General features: G+C 42.4%; 1 pseudogene; it reads left to right on the plus strand.

The window, feature by feature from the left end:
* The first annotated feature begins 8,081 nt into the window (after nt 1–8,081).
* Nucleotides 8,082–9,558, plus strand: LOC123953544 (annotated as a pseudogene).
* The last annotated feature ends 3,904 nt before the right edge of the window (nt 9,559–13,462 follow it).

Below are 13,462 nucleotides of genomic sequence, written 5' to 3' on the forward strand. Positions count from 1 at the left end.
AGTTTGCTTAACTATGAAGCAAAAGCAGATCTGTTTATAATTTCTGATATGATGAAGTGTACTGAATGCTTTATTTCATGGTTGTTTTTTTTTTTTAAGATTTTATTTATTTGACAGGACAAGCAGGCAGAGAGGCAGGCAGAGAGAAAGAGGGGGAAGCAGACTCCCTGCTGAGCAGAGAGCCCCATGCGGGGCTGGATCCCAGGACCCTGGGATCATGACCTGAGCCGAAGGCAGAGGCTTTAACCCACTGAGCCACCCAGGCGCCCCTGTTTTGTTCTGTTTTTTAAACAGGTTCCACACCCAGCACCAAGCCCAAGGTGGGACTTGAAATCAGGACCCTGAATTCAAGACCTGAACTGAGATCACTATCCCTTAACCAACCGAGCCACCAAGGTGCCCTTATTTCATGGCTCAGAGTGAAAAAACATTGGTTTGCATAGCAGACTTATTAACAGCATTTGCACAGGGCTAACATTATCTGCATGTCAGATAAATCACGTATTTGATACTTAAACCTCACATAAAGGAGCCACTCATGCATTCAATAGAAACATTCCTCAATATGCTAGACCGGTTAATAAAAGTGTTTTCTAAATGTTAAACTTCAGTAAAAGACAAACAGGCAGCTATTTATTTTTAAGCATTTCCTTAAAAGTATTACTTTTTCATGACATTTGAAATGATCAAACAGCTTCCTCATCTCTGTTCAAACAGGAATTTCGCTGTGATTATGTTTCGCAGAAACATCACTGTGAGGTGGTCTTCTAGTCGCTAGTAAAAATATTCTTGTTCTTGGGGCGCCTGGCTGGGTAGTCGGTAGAGCATGTGGCTCTTGATCTCAAGGTTCTCAGTTTGAGCACCACCTTTGGTGAAGGTTAGAAATATGTATGTTCTTGTGTTGGGAATCCCAAGGTAGTACAAGGGAAAAATACGTTCTAATAACAGTAAAACCAGTAACTAGAAGAAAAAAAAATTTTTTTTTTAAATTTTACTTATTTGACAGAGAGAAACCACAGAGAGGCAGGCAGAGAGAGAGGAAGGGAAGCAGGCTCTCTGCTGAGCAGAGAGCCCGATGTGGGACTCGATCCCAGGACCCTGAGATCATGACCTGAGCCGAAGGCAGCGGCTTAACCCACTGAGCCACCCAGGTGCCCCTAGAAGAAAATATTTTTGAGATTTTTTGAAGCATGGGTTTCAACACAGTAGCCGCAGAGGGTAAAAAATACCAAATCAAATCCAATGCCATGAGAGTCTGGGGGATGCTAAATATTAAGGATCTAGAAATGGGAGCGGTGGGTTAGTCCTAGCCCCATGGGGTGGGGATGGAAATTATGTACAAGAAGCAAGGTATTTCTTAAACTGGGTAGCTAAAAATATTTTTAAAAACAGGCCAATTTATATTTACATTAGCGGAAAAAAGGTTGGGCTGTGGTTCTCCTAGGTGTGAGAATACGTACGCTCGTGGAACGCACGGCCACTCCCGATAACGCAAAGGAAAGGGAAGATGACGGCGACAGAGCCTCATCAAGTACCACTAGCACGCGTGCTCCCCACTCTAGCTCCAGGTCTCGAGACAGCACCTAATCCCCGGCAGCACAACCCTGCCAGTCACACTCCTCCTTCAACCCTGGGGGCGGGGAGTTGGGGAGGGCGACCGCGAGAGTCTCAGCAAGCAGGCGCGAAAAACTACCCCAGACCGCCAGCTCCCGCACCACCTTCGCTTCAAGACCGCAACGAAGCCCGCCTTTCTGGACTAGGAAGGAAGAAATGGTAGAAATAGAGCTTAGGAGAATTAATGCAAGAAGCAGTCCTACAATGCGCATGCGCAAACAACGGGAGCGCCAAGGGAGGTCGGAGAAATGGAAGGGCGGTAAAAACATCCGCCCCCTACAGGCTGGCAATCTCCAAAGTCGCACTCCACGCGGCAATCACGTGACAGCTCAGCCGGACGTCTGTCACGTGACCCCCCGCCCTCCGTGAAAGAGATCACAGGGAGGTAACAGTGGCAATTAGCGAGTCACCCGAGCCTCTGGTTTCAGGCCCCCGGTTGAATTATGTTACCTTTAGTGGGACCTAAACTGGCGCCATCCTCTAGCATCTTCTTGCACCCTAAAGATGGGAGCGCCCCCCTTCTAAACAGATGGCAGAGATATTTGAGCAGGGAAGAGGAACAGACGCATCCGGCACCCTGCAGAAGCCCGCTCTGACGCACTAAGCCCAGAGGGTATCCACGCGTGTCCCACGATGCACTAGACTTTGCTGCGTTCCCCATGGGTACGCTGCCGCGTGGCGACGTCACAACACGGCTTCCGCAGGAAGGGGCTTTGAAGGCCGGACTGCGCCGTTCCTATTTACGCCGCTTCTTCCTAGCGGGAAGTGACGTATTTTGTGCGCCTTTTCCTCAGTACTGTGGCGCGAGGTTTCTGCGGTCCGGTTGCCGGTTTAAAGAAGTCCTGGTCAGGTACTTATTTGCCCGTGTGCAGGGAGATAGGAAACTGAAATTGTTTAAAAACAAATTGAAAGACTAGTACAAAGTCTTCCCTCGAAGAAGACTCCACGCTACCCTGAATTCCTTAGAAAGTTAAGCCAAGCATTTTACCACAATAACTTTTCTGACTTAATCAGATACTTCTGAAATTGAGAAAGGGAGACAGACACAGGGAACACTTAAACGGTTCGCGAGACTTAACATAACCCTGATGGGAAAACCTGACAAAGACAGCAGATTAATGGAGGATTATGTTCCAGTTTTGCTGATGAAAGTAGATGTAAAAACCCCTAAGCAAAATACTAGCTAAATTACATTATAGAAAGAACAATACATTATACGCAAGTTAGATTGTTTCAACATGAGAATTCCAGATGGTCATGGGTTAATGAAGAAAATGTCCTCTCAAAAAATGTAGAGGAAACCATTAAACGCCTTTTTCATGATGAATGCTCATAGAAAGCCAGGAATAGAGGGGAAATTAAAAATATCCGCAAAATTGAAAGCTTTCTTTTCTTTACAATTTTTTTGTTGACTGATCTGGGTCCTTTGACATTACAGCATTTACTCTAGTCTGGATTTTGCATATACATAATTACATATATATGGAGCATGTCAACATGTTCCTCTGTCCTGTTTCTTCCTAATTGGAGTTATTTTATTTCTTTAAACATAGTAATCATAGTTGTTTTGTAATCTGCGTCATAATTTTTTTAAGATTTTATTAATTTATGTGACAGATCACAAGCAGACAGAGAGGCAGGCAGAGAGAGAGGGGAAAGCAGGCTCCCCACTGAGCAGAGAGCCTGATGCAAGACTCAATCCCAGGACCCTGAGATCGTGACCTAAGTGGAAGGCAGAGGCTTAACCCACTGACCACCCAGGCTCCCCTGTATCATGATTCTAATGTCTGTCTTTTTTCTGGTTCCTTTCTGCTGCCTGATATTTCTGCTCTATATTGTTCATTGTGTCTAGTTTCCTTGTATGTGTGCTTCTTACCTTTGAAAAACTGTGAGAAAAAGTATTTGTGGCTTTTTGCAAAAAACGTGGTTTTTTAAAAATTTATTTATTTATTTGACAGAGATCACAAGTAGGCAGAGTGACAGGCAGAGAGAGAGAGAGAAAGAGGGGGAAGCAGGCTCCCTGCTGAGCAGAGAGCCCCATGTGGGGCTTGATCCCAGGACCCTGGGATCATGACCTGAGCTGAAGTCAGAGGCTTTCACCCACTGAGCCACCCAGGCGCCCCAGTTTTGTTTTGTTTTTTTTTAAGATTCTATTTACTTATTTGACAGAGCTCAAGTAGGGGAGCAGCAGGCAGAGGGAGAAGGACACGCAGGCTCTCCACCTACCAGGGAGTGGGATGTGGGGCTAGACCCCAGGACCCTGGGATCATGACCCGAACCAAAGGCAGCTGCTTAACTGACTGAGCCCCCCAGGCATCCCTGCAAAAAGGACTTTTTTTGCTCCTGCTAGGTGCCCTGAAGCCTTCTCAATTAGACTGTTTTCTTGGGTTGAGTTTCCCTAAGTCATTGCAAAATCAGGCTACAGATCTAAGCAAGAGCTGTGCAGTGGCCACACACAAACATGGGATAGAGAGGGGTGCTTTCTTTCTCCTTTTATAGTCAATGTAAAAAACAATCATTCTTAAAGTTCTTGGGTACTGGTTCACCCCTACCCTTGGACATAACCAATGGAATCCCAATTTAATTTAGAGAGACTCACCTAATAGCATCTTCACCTTGGGTAGCCCTGTACCTTGGCTACTCTGCCCATGTTCAGTGAAGCTACTATAAAAATACTAGATGGGGGCGCCTGGGTGGCTCAGTGGGTTAAAGCCTCTGCCTTCGGCTCAGGTCATGATCTCGGGTTCCTGGGATCGAGCCCCGCATCGGGCTCTCTGCTCAGCTGAGAGCCTGCTTCCCCCCCTCTCTCTCTGCCTGCCTCTCTGCCTATTTGTGATCTCTCTCTATCAAATAAATAAATAAAATCTTTAAAAAAAATATTAGATGTTCCCTGTCTAGAAAATGTCAAGGTAAGAGTAGCTTTTGTCCTTCTGTACCTCATTTGCTTTTCTGGGCTTCTACCTTCTCTTAGCTTTTGGCATAACAGTTCTTTAAAGGCAGATGCCCAAGTCTGAGCCACTCAGGTGCCCCAGAACCTGCATTTCTTTTTTTTTTTTTAATGATTTTTTATTTTTTTATTTGACAGAGATCACAAGTAGGCAGAGAGGCAGGTAGAGAGAGAGAAGGGTGGGGAAGCAGGCTCCCCGCGGAGCAGAGAGCCTGATGCGGGGCTCGATCCTAGGACCCTGAGATCATGACCTGAGCCAAAGGCAGAGGCTTTAACCCACTGAGCCACCCAGGCGCCCCTGGCATAATAGTTCTTTAATATCTTATCACCAATTTTGTGCCTTTGAGGAATTTTTTATGTATGGTTATAGTTCATTAGCATCTTTAGTCATTATCTATGGATATATTTATTTTATAACCTAGCTCATAACTGAAAATAGCAATTTGAGATTTAATTCTTTTCTTCATTCTCTTAGTTTTTATATCTCAAACACTTTGCAGAATGTTAGTCTTGCATCACGCTTTTTTCCTTACCTGAGTGCTTGATAGGCCATTGCTCCATTTTCCTTTAGCATTAAATTTTGATACAGGTTGCTAACAGCCTGATTCCCCTATCTTTTATGGTTTACATGCTCTTTTTGTATGGATAAACCACCTTTTCCAGGTCAAGCTTGAAGAAAATTTACTATAGTGAGTCTCCCTCAGAGAATAAGCAGGCAAAGAACAACCACCAAAGAGAATTCAGCGAATCAGCTAAATTTCTTTTGTGTTAGTTTTATGTATTTAGCAGTCATATGCACAGCTACACAGACCAAAGATGCCAATATGGATAATTGTGGACATTTACTTTTATTGAGTGCCTACTATGTGCTATTAACTGTAGTATATGCTTGATTTATAGCTTTGAATGTAATAAGATATAAGTCCTTGATCTCATTGACCTCACAGTCAACCAAAGAGCTAGATATTCAATAACCAAACAACTGTTACTTAATTAAGGTTGTGATAAGTACAGCCATGACAAAGTACAGGGTGTTATGAAAGTATAGAACAGAAATACCTAACCTAGTTTGCAAGATTTGGGTAGGTGTCAGTGAATAAGTCACAAATTAGAGACCTGAAGTATAAGGAGGAATCAGTCAGTTGGAAAGTTGTGGAGTGAGCCTTAAGGGCAGAGGGAACATGATGTGCAAAGGTCCTGAGGCTGAACAAAGCTCAATGACTTCTAGGAGCAAAAAACATCAGTGCTTCTGCAGCATTATGAACAAAGGGGAGGGTTGTCCAGATGAATACAGAGAGACAAAGCCCAGGGTTACACAGGCTTCATGGGAAACATTAAAGAATTGTGACTTCACCCTGATATTACGGAACATTATTAGAACTTTTCTTATTAGAAGTTTTTAAGTTAGAGATTTGATCATATTTTTTTTTAAGATTTTATTTATTTATTTGACAGGCAGAGGTCACAAGTAGGCAGAGAGGCAGGCAGATAGAGAGGTGGAATATCTAGGTCACAGAAGGGATGCTGGTGACAGTGGTGAGGGCCAGATCATGGGAGGACAGATCTCAGAAACTAGGATGACACCTGGGTTCCATGAAAGGCAAGGGAAGGCATGTGAAAGCACAGCTAGTGCTGAGGTGGATAGAGAGGTGGAAGCAGACTCCCTGCCAAGCAGAGAGCCCGATGTGGGGCTCGATCCCAGGACCCTGGGATCATGACCCGAGCCAAAGGCAGAGGCTTTAACCCACTGAGCCACCCAGGCGCCCCATCATATTTTTGTTTTTATAATACAGTGTCATTTTAGCTGCAAATTGAGGATCACATGGGCACAAGTAGAAATGAAGACTTCACTTTGGAGATAATTTTAGGTGTCTAACAAAATAAGTCATTTTGAACTACAGTGGTGATAGTAAAGATTTAGAGAAGTGTATATATTCACAAAATGTTCAGAAAGTAGGATCCCTGGGGTGTAGGGATAGTAACATGTGATGAGGCGATTGAGGGAGTTGCCATGCCTTTTGAAGAATTCTGAGATTTCTCTCACCTCACCAAGAAAAAAAAAGCTCTATACTGTCCTTCTGGAATAAGGCTGTACTTTTTAGGAAATGGTAAACATTGAAAGTTTGATCAGTACGAAACGTAACAGAAGCAAACAGGGAAATGGGGAAGGAGGGAAATCCCTGTAAAAGGAGCTGTGTAAAAGCTATACAGCTTTTGGGGCTCCTAGGGATATCAGAAGAGTTAGAAGAGTTCCAAATGAGGACATACTCAGCACTAGCTGTGCTTTCACATGCCTTCCCTTGCCTTTCATGGAACCCAGGTGTCATCCTAGTTTCTGAGATCTGTCCTCCCATGATCTGGCCCTCACCACTGTCACCAGCATCCCTTCTGTGACCTAGACATTCTTCTCCCTTTGGATTGAGCTCTACAAGGTCCATCCTCTGAGGCTAAAGCGCCATACCTTTTCTGCCCTGATTGGATACAACTGTTTCCTGGTTAATAACTACAAGTTCTTGAGCATCTACTCCATGCCATCCACTTTACTCTGCATGGAAGCTACATTTCACATAATCTTAACAACTTTGAGACAGAAGCATTATCACTTTTTCCATCTTCAAGATGAGGAAATGTGGAAACAGGGTCAAGGACATTAAATGCATAGCCCAAGATCACAATTACAGTTTGGGTTTCCAACACTGATCCATCCCATTCCAGAACCCTGACTCACAGAATGCTGTCTCTGGTTAATCTTTCCTTCAGATTCTTACCTCTGCCTGTGTTTGCGAACCCATCTAGAAATATTACTTGATTTTCTAACAGATTTCTTTGTGAAGCATTTAGTTTTTTCCTTTTTAACTAGAGACTACACCCTGATTCTTTCTAATGTCATAATAGCACACAGAAGGGCCACAGCACTGCCTCTGAGAAAGCAATTCCTATTAACTTCATTTGGAGCATTAAAGACAAAATAGTTAGTTCTCAGGTAACTTTTGTGCTTAGTCTAATTGATCATTTATCTTCCTATTAACTATTTGTACCCTGTGTTTTCTTCAAGACTGTTGATTAAAGCTACTTTCCATTTTTACTGCTTATTTCTCTCTAAATGTTAATACAGAGATACATGTTAGGTTTAGGTATATTGTTGTTTACCCCTACATTATCTTACAGTAGTAAAAATCTGAAACTATTGAGTCTGGTTAAATAAAATATGATTAACCATAAAATGGAGCTCAATGTGGGCATTAAAAAATTATAAAATAATAATTCTGTCATGGAAAATTGTTACCAATCCATCTCAAGTTATTGTTTTTTGATTTTTGGTTTTTGGTTTTTAAAGGCAACCAGGACACCTGGCTGGCTCAGCCAGAAGAGCATGTGCCGTTTGGTCATGGGTTCGAGCCCCACACTGGGTGTGGAGTTTACTAAAAATAAATAAATAAACTTTTTATTTAAAGGCCACCAAACTGGATGCTTAACATGTTACTACTTTAAAAATTATACAGGGAGCTTTTTCACAACGGGTTTGCCGCCAGAACACAGGTGTCATGAAAACCACCGCTCAACCTAAACCAGAATGGGGAAGGAAAAGACTCATATCAACATTGTTGTCATCAGACACATAGATTTGGGCAAGTCTACCACTACTGTTCACCTGATCTACAAATGTGGTGGGATCGACAAAAGAACTATCGAAAAATTCGAGAAGGAGGCTGCTGAGATGGGAAAAGGCTCCTTCAAGTATGCCTGGGTCTTGGATAAACTGAAAGCTGAACGTGAACGAGGTATCACCATTGATATCTCCCTGTGGAAATTCGAGACCAGCAAGTATTATGTGACTATCATTGATGCTCCAGGACACAGAGACTTTATCAAAAACATGATTACAGGCACATCTCAGGCTGACTGTGCTGTCCTGATTGTTGCTGCTGGTGTTGGTGAATTTGAAGCAGGTATTTCCAAGAACGGGTAGACCGTGAGCATGCCCTTCTGGCTTACACACTGGGTGTGTAATTGTTGGTGTTAACTAATTGTTGGTGTTAACAAAATGGATTCCACTGAGCCACCCTACAGCCAGAAGGAAACGTTAAGGAAACGAGGAAATCGTTAAGGAAGTCAGCACCTACATTAAGAAAATTGGCTACAACCCCGACACAGTAGCATTTGTGCCAATTTCTGGTTGGAATGGTGACAACATGCTGGAGCCAAGTGCTAATATGCCTTGGTTCAAGGGATGGAAAGTCACCCGTAAAGATGGGAATGCCAGTGGAACCACACTGCTTGATGCTCTGGATTGCATTCTGCCACCAACTCGTCCAACTGACAAGCCCTTGCGTCTGCCTCTCCAGGACGTCTACAAAATTGGTGGTATTGGTACTGTCCCTGTGGGCCGAGTGGAGACTGGTGTTCTTAAACCTGGCATGGTGGTCACCTTTGCTCCAGTCAGTATTACAACTGAAGTCAAGTCAGTTGAAATGCACCATGAAGCTTTGAGTGAGGCTCTTCCTGGGAACAATGTGGGCTTCAATGTCAAGAACGTATCTGTAAAAGATGTTCGTTGTGGCAGTGTGGCTGGTGACAGCAAAAATGACCCACCAATGGAAGCAGCTGGCTTCACAGCTCAGGCGATTATCCTAAACTATCCAGGCCAAATTAGTGCTGGATATTCACCTGTGCTGGATTGTCACACAGCTCACATTGCTTGCAAGTTTGCTGAGCTGAAGGAGAAGATAGATCGCCGTTCTGGAAAAAAGCTGGAAGATGGTCCCAAGTTCTTGAAATCTGGTGACGCTGCCATTGTTGATATGGTTCCTGGCAAGCCTATGTGTGTTGAGAGCTTCTCTGACTATCCTCCTCTGGGCCGTTTTGCTGTTCATGACATGAGACAGATGGTTGCTGTGGGTGTCATCAAAGCAGTGGACAAGAAGTCAGCTGGAGCTGGCAAGGTCACCAAATCTGCCCAGAAAGCTCAGAAGGCTAAATGAGTATTATCCCCAATACCTGCCACCCCAGTCTTAATCAGTGGTGGGAGAACGGTCTCAGAACTGTTTCTGTCAATTGGCCATTTAAGTTTAATAGTAAAAGACTGGTTAATGATAACAATGCATTGTAAAACCTTCAGAAGGAAAGGAGAATGTTTTGTGGACCATTTGTTTTTGTGTGTGTGTGTGTGGCAGTTTTAAGTCACTAGTTTTTTACTTTTTAATGGAAACAACTTGACCAAAAATCTGTCACAGAATTTTGAGACCCATTAAAAGTTTAATGAGAAAAAAAAAATTATACAGGGACACCTGGCTGGCTCAGTCAGTAGAACTTGCAACTCTTGATCTTGGGATTGTGAGTTCCAGCCCCTGTTAGGTGTGGAGATTACTTTAAAAATAAAAAATAAAAATCTTTAAAAATTATAGAAATATACACATGCACACATTTGCAAATATAGATTTAAAACTTTATATATACATCAGAATATTAAAAGAGTTATAGGGGCGTCTGGGTGGCGTGGTAGGTTGGGCCTTTGCCTTTGGCTCAGGTCATGGTCCCCAGGGTCCTGGGATTGAGCCTCACGTCAGGCTTTCTGCTCAGTGGGGAGCCTGCTTCCTCCTCTCTCTCTGCCTCTTTCTGCCTGCTTGTGATCTGTCTTTCAAATAAATAAATAAAATCTTTAAAAAAAAAGAATATTAGGAGAATTACAGAGATTGGTGTTGCTTTTTAATTTTGTTTCTTCTTTTAAAAAAACTCAGCATTGAGCACAAGCTTGTTTTTTTAATTAGAAGTAATTAAAAATAACATCTTCATGATTTCTATGACTGTGAAACCTATGATTAGTTTCAGTTCTCATGAAATAAGAATATAGAGGGGCACTTGGCTGGCTCAGATAGAGCATCTGACTCTTGATCTCAGGGTCCTGAGTGTGAGGCCCATGTTGGGTATTGAGATTACTTTAAAAAATTAAAAAAAAATGTAGGATGCTTTTGGTAAGGTTAATATTTTATTATTTATTGGTCATTTTCCCTTAAATTACTATCATCTAGTTCAATTCTTAAAAGTTGAATTTAGTCAATTTGTGCTTAGCATCTATTGTTTCTGACTTATGTATTTGAAAGTCTGGGTTCAGATCTTAATGATACAATTTATTTTGTAAAAAGATTTTATGTATTTGTCAGAGAGAGCACACAAGCAGAGGGAGCAGCAGGCAGAGAGAAAAGCAGACTCCCTGCTGAGCAGGGAGGCTGATGTCGGACTTGATCCCAGGACCCTGAGATCATGACCTGAGCCAAAGGCAGACAACTGACTGAGCCACCCAGGAGTCCCAGTACAGTTTATTTTAAGGACATTAATAGTCCCGAGGGTTTTGTGTTTCTTTAGTTGTTGTTAAACAAGTAGCAACCTACAAGGATATTAACCACAGTTTGTGAGCTATTTCTGGGATTTTCAGACATTTAAACAAGCATTGGAATATAGATGAAAAAAGGATAGAGCTTGACACTAATAGACATCGGTCCAAATCCTAATCCTTTTCTCAACTAGATTCAAAAAAGCAGGCAAGTTAAACTGCCTCGGCTTCTATTTTCTTATTTTTAAAATAGGGAGGGTAATATTAACTCAGAGGGGCCTGAGGATAACCTGAATTAGAGTAGGTCTGTGTAAAGAGACTGTTACATGAAAGATGCTCAAACATTTGGGTTCTCATTGCCCTACCCAACAGAAGCTACATGTACCTGTAGGAAGGATTCACAGGATAATCCAAATTTCATTCTTTGACTTTGGTTGCAACAGTATCAGTTCACTATGAGGTCATTTCTGTTAGAATTCTAGGGAAATTTCCAGTTTCTCAGTTACCACCTCATTACTATCAAAAGTTGTACTTTAGGTAATCAAAATTTCCCCAAATATGGAATCCAATAACAAAACAGTATTAAGGTCCTTACTTAGAGGAAGGAAGGAGAGTAGTGAGTAGTCTGTTGGGTTATTGATAGCTTTTTGAAGTGAACACTAGATGGCAGCATACAGGCAGGATTTTCTATGTCAGACCCAATGGGCTCCCCAGTGCTCTCTTACCCCCAACAAAACAAAAGCCCAGCGATCTTCCTGCTTATCTCGGTTTGAACAGTAAATGAGGGACAGTATTTGACAGTATTTCCCAGGGACGAAACAAAGAAGTACACTTGGGAGGAGACGGGAATAATAATAAAAGCGTATATAGTATTTACTTGTACCAGACACTATTCTGGTCACTTTTATATATGGTGAAACAGAGAGTAAATAAACATGGGATTTTTTTTTTAAGATTTTATTTATTTGGGGCACCTGGGTGGCTCAGTGGGTTAAAGCCTGTGCCTTCGGCTCAGGTCATGATCTCAGGGTCCTGGGATCAAGCCCCACATCGGGCTCTCAGCTCAGCAGGGAGCCTGCTTCCTCCTCTCTTTCTGCCTGCCTCTCTGCCTACTTGTGATCTCTGTCTGTCAAATAAATAAAATCTTTTTAAAATCTTTTTTTAAAAATAAATAAATCTTAATAAATAAATAAAAAAAATAAATCTTTTTTTAAAAAGATTTTATTTATTTGTGGGGTGCCTGGGTGGCTCAGTGTGTTGAGCCTCTGCCTTCACCTCAGGTCGTGATCTCAGGGTCCTGGGATTGAGCCCCACATCAGCTCTCTGCTCAGCGGGGAGCCTGCTTCCTCCTCTCTTTCTGCCTGCCTGTCTGCCTATTTGTGATCTCTCTCTCACTCTGTCAAATAAATAAATAATCTTAAAAAAAATTTTTTTTTTTTTTTTTTTTTGAGAGTGTGAGAGAGAGATCATGAGCAGGGGGAAGAGTAGAGGGAGAAGCAAATTCCCCACTGAGCAGGGAGCCTGACTCAGGGCTCAGTCCCAGGACCCTGGAGTCATGACTACCATGACTAGGCATCCTAAACTTAGAAATTTCTTAGAAATTAAATTTCTTTCTTTTTCTTTTTTTAAAAGTTTATTTTTATTTGTTTTTATTTGGCAGAGAGAGAGACTGCACAAGCAGGCACAGTAGCAGGGCTGGGGAGAGGGAGAAGCAGGCTCCCTGCTGAGCAGGGAGCCCCATGCAGGGCTCAATCCCAGGACCCTGAAGCGATGACCCCAGCTGAAGGCAAGAGCTTGGCCAACTGAGGCACCCAGGTGCCCCAGAAATTAAATTTCTTAGAAAAAGTAGGGATGCCTGGCTGGCTCAGTCAGTGGAGCATGTGACTCCACATGCTCCCGGAGTTTGAGCTTGAGCCCCACATTGGGGGTAGAGTGTACCTTGGAGTTTGAGTTTGAGCCCCACATTGGGGGTAGAATGTACTTTGAAAAAAAAATTCATAATAGGGATGCCTGGGGGCTCAGTCGGTTAAGTGTCTGCCTTTGGCTCAAGTCCTGATCTCAGGGTCCTGGGATGGAGTCCCACATCAACCTCCTTGCCCAGCAGAGAATCTGCTTATCCCTCTGCTTGCCACTCCCCCTGCTTGTGCACGCTGTCTCTCTTTGAATAAAGAAATAAAATCTTTTAAAAACAAAGAAAAATAATAAATTTTTAAAAATGACAGTTATTTCATTTTTTGTCATAGAATTTTTTTTCATTTTTTTCCTTCTTTACCTTACTTTATTATTCATGCTTTCAACAAAACAAGTATTTTTAAAGCATGTACTGTGTTTGAGATACTGAATGTGTCACTTTGGGTCCATGGGTAGGAAGGTAAAATAATTAATATAAGGTTAAGCTTCTAATTCTCTGTAAACTGAAGAAGAAAGAGGACATATAAGTTAATAGGACAAGGTGAAGTGTGCAATGTGTGCATTTTTTTGTCACAAAAGAGGTTTTATTGAATGGTAAAGGAGGTATGGATTATCTCATAATAGAGTAAGCAGAACAATAGAGAAAGGGAATTACCATG

This window comes from Meles meles, chromosome 11 (assembly GCF_922984935.1).
Source record: "Meles meles chromosome 11, mMelMel3.1 paternal haplotype, whole genome shotgun sequence".
In the NCBI taxonomy this organism is placed as follows: Eukaryota; Metazoa; Chordata; class Mammalia; order Carnivora; family Mustelidae; genus Meles; species Meles meles.